Consider the following 6,000-nt stretch of genomic DNA (forward strand, 5'->3'; position numbering starts at 1 on the left):
TCAGTCATTAGATAATTTCAGGTCATCCAAACACAGAAGTCATTGGACATATTCCACAGAGTGTTGGGATCTGTGTGATCGATCTTTTCAAATAGGGGCAAAGGGCGGTGTGAAAAATATTGGTGATAAAATGTGATTCCACTCCTTTGTTTCCTATCTGGCATGGGATTATAAAACCCCCTTCAGTGTGCAGCTAGCTCAGCAGGGGGTAAGCCCCAAAGGCTATGAGTGACAGATCTCACACCTTGAGTCAGCTCAGAGCAGAACAGAAGGCTTGCTGGCCATGTGGATACCATGTGGTCAAAACGGCTTTGTTGAGTCAGCTGTGATGCCATAAAAAGTTATGGAGACACTATACGCCCTAGCCATACATTGTGTATATTTCCAAGATCCCCAGAACATGGCGTATGACCGCCTGGGTCTAAACCTGTTCTAACACTCAGGGGTATGGATTTACATAGACCAGCCAGTAGAAACCAGATAGTAAAGCTGTGTTTGGTCTTAATACATAGCAGTGGCCCAGATGAATCCAATGGTGCCATAACCCCAGCCCTGTCACCATCCAAAAAGGAATTATGATCTTTCATAGGCTTTTGACTTTCCAGCTGCAGATGTAAGGGGAGCAGATTTAGGTTCAGACCAGAGGGCAGCAATGGAGTGACTCAAAGGGAATAAAGGCTATTTTACGTCCGTCTTTCTGTTGTCCAGATATCCAGATTTCCTGTGGATTTTATATACTTCATATACTCAATTAATTATTTCCTTTTATTTATTTTCCAGGCACAACCGTCTCTACTTCTCCTAATACAGGTCAGTCCTTACTATCAATTTTTAGTAATGGTCAGTGATAGTACTAAATTCTTCAAGACCTATATTCTACTACAAATCTGCTAAAGATTCATCTGGATTATTCTGTTTCTGTTGTTAAAGAAGTTCTCTATGGGTTTTTTTAAATTAAAAAAAAAGTCTAGACAATAAACTCATCCTTCACGCAAGGATCTCCAGCGATCAGCTGTAATCTGAATTGTCTCATTCAGCTGCAGTGCCCCCGCAGGGGAAATAAGGCATTACATGATTCTTATTGAAATCAATGGGCTGTCTATGTAATGCACAAATATGTCAGGTCCTCCAGAGTGAAAGGCGCTCTTTGTTACATTCTTTGGGTAATAGATGAGGATTCTGAATGGGGGATCCCTCTTTATGATCTCAGTATTCGCTACAGAGTTTTAAACCAGACGCCCCATTAATTGTCTCTTATCTTTATTTTCCAGGCACAACAGTCTCTACTTCTCCTGGCACAGGTCAGTCATTGGATAAATTAGGATTATTAAGGCCGGCTTCACACTTGCGAGTTTTACGGACGTAAGAGCGTAGAAACTACGTCCGTAAAACTCGCAAAAAATACGGCACAATTATTCTCTATGCCCCTGCTCCTAGCTGCCGTATTTTACTGATCAGTATTATACGGCTTTCTACGGCCGTACAAAATCACAGCATGCTGCGTTTGTCACCGTACTGCGCAAGAAATACGCCAATGAAAGTCTATGGAAGCGTGAAAAATACGGATTTCACACGGACAAGCAGTGTGACTTGTGAGAAATACGCAGCGCTGTTAGAGAGAAAAGCCGGTAATTCAGTGCGGTGTACAGTAAAATCACACTGACAGCTTACAGTCCAATAGGTAGAATAAATGTGTACACATAGAATAGGTATATATATATATATATGTCAGTGAGACACATATATGTATATATATTAATATTTATTCCAGCGCTATACAGCTTGAAAGCCGGTAATTCAATTACCGGCTTTTTCTTTCTCCTTCCTAAAAGCCGACATGATTTGAGACATGGTTTACATACAGTAAACCATGTCTTCTCTCCATTTTTTTGCAGATTCCACACTACTAATGTCAGTAGAGTGTATCTGCAAAATTTGGCCGTTCTAGCTCTTAAAATAAAGGGTTAAATGGCGGAAAAAATTGGCGTGGGCTCCCGCGCAATTTTCTCCGCCAGAGTAGTAAAGCCAGTGACTGAGGGCAGATATTAATAGCCTGGAGAGGGTCCACGGTTATTGCCCCCCCCCTGGCTAAAAATATCTGCCCCCAGCCACCCCAGAAAAGGCACATCTGGAAGATGCGCCTATTCTGGCACTTGGCCACTCTCTTCCCATTCCCGTGTAGCGGTGGGATATGGGGTAATGAAGGGTTAATGCCACCTTGCTATTGTAAGGTGACATTAAGCCTAATTAATAATGGAGAGGCGTCAATTATGACACCTATCCATTATTAATCCAATTGAATGAAAGGGTTAAATAAAACACAAACACATTATTTAAAATTATTTTAATGAAATAAAAACAATGGTTGTTGGAGTATTTTATTCTACGCCCAATCCAATCACTGAAGACCCTCGTTCTGTGAAAGAAAAAACATAATAAACCAACAATATACTTACCCTACGCAGATCTGTAACGTCCAACGATGTAAATCCTTCTGAAGGGGTTAAAACATTTTGCAGCAAGGAGCTTTGCTAATGCAGGCTGCTCCTCGCTGCAAAACCCCGGGGAATGAGCCTAAATATAGATCAATGAGCTATATTTAGCTTCATTTGCGGTGAGGCGCCCTCTGCTGGATGTTCATAGATCGTGGGAAATTTCCTAGAAAGCTCCCAGGCTTTCTAGGCAAGTTCCCACGATCTATAAACAGCCAGCAGAGGGCGCCTCACCGCAAATGAAGCTAAATATAGCTCATTGATCTATATTTAGACTCATTCCCCGGGGTTTTGCAGCGAGGAGCAGCCTGCATTAGCAAAGCTCCTTGCTGCAAAATGTTTTAACCCCTTCAGAAGGATTTACATCGTTGGACGTTACAGATCTGCGGAGGGTAAGTATATTGTTGGTTTATTATGTTTTTTCTTTCACAGAACGAGGGTCTTCAGTGATTTGGATTGGGCGTAGAATAAAATACTCCAACAACCATTGTTTTTATTTCATTAAAATAATTTTAAATAATGTGTTTGTGTTTTATTTAACCCTTTCATTCAATTGGATTAATAATGGATAGGTGTCATAATTGACGCCTCTCCATTATTAATTAGGCTTAATGTCACCTTACAATAGCAAGGTGGCATTAACCCTTCATTACCCCATATCCCACCGCTACACGGGAATGGGAAGAGAGTGGCCAAGTGCCAGAATAGGCGCATCTTCCAGATGTGCCTTTTCTGGGGTGGCTGGGGGCAGATATTTTTAGCCGGGGGGGGCCAATAACCATGGACCCTCTCCAGGCTATTAATATCTGCCCTCAGTCACTGGCTTTACTACTCTGGCGGAGAAAATTGCGCGGGAGCCCACGCCAATTTTTTCCGCCATTTAACCCTTTATTTTAAGAGCTAGAACGGCCAAATTTTGCAGATACACTCTACTGACATTAGTAGTGTGGAATCTGCAAAAAAAATGGAGAGAAGACATGGTTTACTGTATGTAAACCATGTCTCAAATCATGTCGGCTTTTAGGAAGGAGAAAGAAAAAGCCGGTAATTGAATTACCGGCTTTCAAGCTGTATAGCGCTGGAATAAATATTAATATATATACATATATGTGTCTAATGACATATATATATATATATATATATATATATATATATATATATAGACAGTATATATATATTTTTTTTTCTTTTTGGGACACATGGATCATTTCTATAGCGGTATGTTGGTTTTGCAAGCCTGGGAGAAAACTACGCAGTACGGATGCCATATGGATTACATACGGAGGATGCCATGCGCAAAAAACGCTGACACACCCTGCCTACGGAAGAGCTACGGACCACTATTTTCGGGACATTTCAGCGTATTACGGCCGTAATATACGGACCGTATTTTCATACGCTGAGTGTGAAGCCGGCCTTACACACCTAATTCATATTTTCTATTAAATGGGTTGTTCACCTTTGAAGTCTCAGCTCACGACAGAGGTCTGACTATTGGGACTCGTGTGATTGATCCATTCAAACAGAGGAATGTGATGAGAGCGTTCAAAAATGACTATTCCCATAAATACATCAAAAACTATAATGATTAAAACAATGGAGTATGGATTTACCGTGAAATTCATTTTACAAATTTCCCTGCAGCTCCCCCACAGGAGAAGTAAGGCATTACACAGCTCTTATTGAAATTAATGAGTTGTCTTTGTAATGGGCGGATGTGCCCGATCCTCTAGAATGCATAAACTAATAAATCAGGATCCAGAATGAGGGACCGCTCTTTATTATCTCCAGATTTCCTGTGGATTTTATAAACTAGATAACCCATTAATCTTCTTTTATTTATTTCCAGGCACAACAGTCTCTACTTCTCCTGGCACAGGTCAGTTCTTACCACCAATTTCTACTAATTTATAGTAATAGTCAATGATACTGTTAGATTCTTCTACACTTCTATGTTCCTACAATTCTGAGTAAGATTTGTCTGGATTCTTCTGGTTCTGTTATTAAAGGTCTGCTCTATCATAGGCCGGGTGCCCACGATCCGGAAGTAGCGGCGCTTTGGATGCAGCACATGTTCGCTACGTCTAAAGCGCTGCCGTCTATTGAGCACAGGTGAATCCGCATGTGCTCACTAAACCGTGCGGATCTACCACGTCCAATACATTCCATGGGTGATATTTCTCTTGCCGAGACTAGAGTCTCGGCAACAGAAATCATCATTATGCGATCTGGGAAAATGTATGTCTGTCTCTGCGGCTCGATTTCTTGAAATCCCATCCACTATGCTGTAACATCTGGACACTGCGGGTCTGACGCTGCATAAGTACACAAACCCGCAGCAACTACGGATCATGGGCACATACCCTTAATCTTTTTCTGTTAAAACAAATTCTAGGCAATTAATTGATAACAAGAATCCTCAGCAATCAGCTGCAATCTGAATTGTGTAACTCAACTGCAGTGCCCCCGCAGGGGTAATAAGGCATTGCATAATTCTTTTTTATATCAATGGACTGTCTGTGTAATGCACAAATGTGTCCACTCCTCCTCTTTGGTACATTTTCTGTCTAATAAATGATCATTCTGAATAGTGAATCCCTCTTTATTATCTCAGTATTTCCGATTGTGGTTTAAAAAAGGCACTCCATTAATTCTCTTATCTTTATTTTCCAGGCACAACAGTCTCTACTTCTCCTGGTACAGGTCAGTCATTAGATAATTTCGGATAATGCAAACACAGAAGTTATTGGACATATTCCAGTCATATTTTCTATAAATTGAGAAGTCCGGTTTATAACTGTCAGCTCACAACAGAGGTCTGAGTGTTGGGACCTGTGTGATCGATCTTTTCGAATAGGGGCAAAGGGTGGTGTGAAGAACATTGGAGATAAAATTTCATGCCAATCCTTTGTTTCCTATCTGGCATGGGATTATAAAACACCCTCAGTGTGCAGCTAGCTCAGCAGGGGGTGAGCCCCAAAGACCATGAGTGACAGATCTCATACCTTTAGTCAGCTCAGAGTGGAACAGAAGGCTTGCTGACCATGTGGATACCATGTGGTCAAAACTGCTTGTTGAGCCAGCTGTGATGCCATAAAAAGTTATGGAGATACTATACGTCCTAGCCGTACATCGTGTCTATTTCCGAGATCCCCAGAACATGGCTTACGGCCACCTGGGTTTAGACCAGTTCTAGCACAATGGAGTATGAAGTTACATAGATCAGCCAGTAGAAACCAGATAGCAAAGCTGTGTTTGATCTTAACACGTAGCAGGGGCCTCGGCTAGATCCAATGGTGCCAGAACCGCCGCCATATCACCATCCAGAAAGGAGTTATGATCTTTCATAGGTTTTGGAGGTTGCAGCTGCAAAGGGAGAGGATTTAGGTTCAGACCGAAGTGCAAAGGGGATTAAGACTAGTTTAGGGCCATGTGGTCACTCTCTCTGTTATGCATGCGGTCCACTTCAGAAGTGGGGACTTCGTCGAGTAACATGCTGAGAAGGGAC

The sequence above is a fragment of the Ranitomeya imitator genome, chromosome 2, assembly GCF_032444005.1.
Source record: "Ranitomeya imitator isolate aRanImi1 chromosome 2, aRanImi1.pri, whole genome shotgun sequence".
Taxonomy (NCBI): domain Eukaryota; kingdom Metazoa; phylum Chordata; class Amphibia; order Anura; family Dendrobatidae; genus Ranitomeya; species Ranitomeya imitator.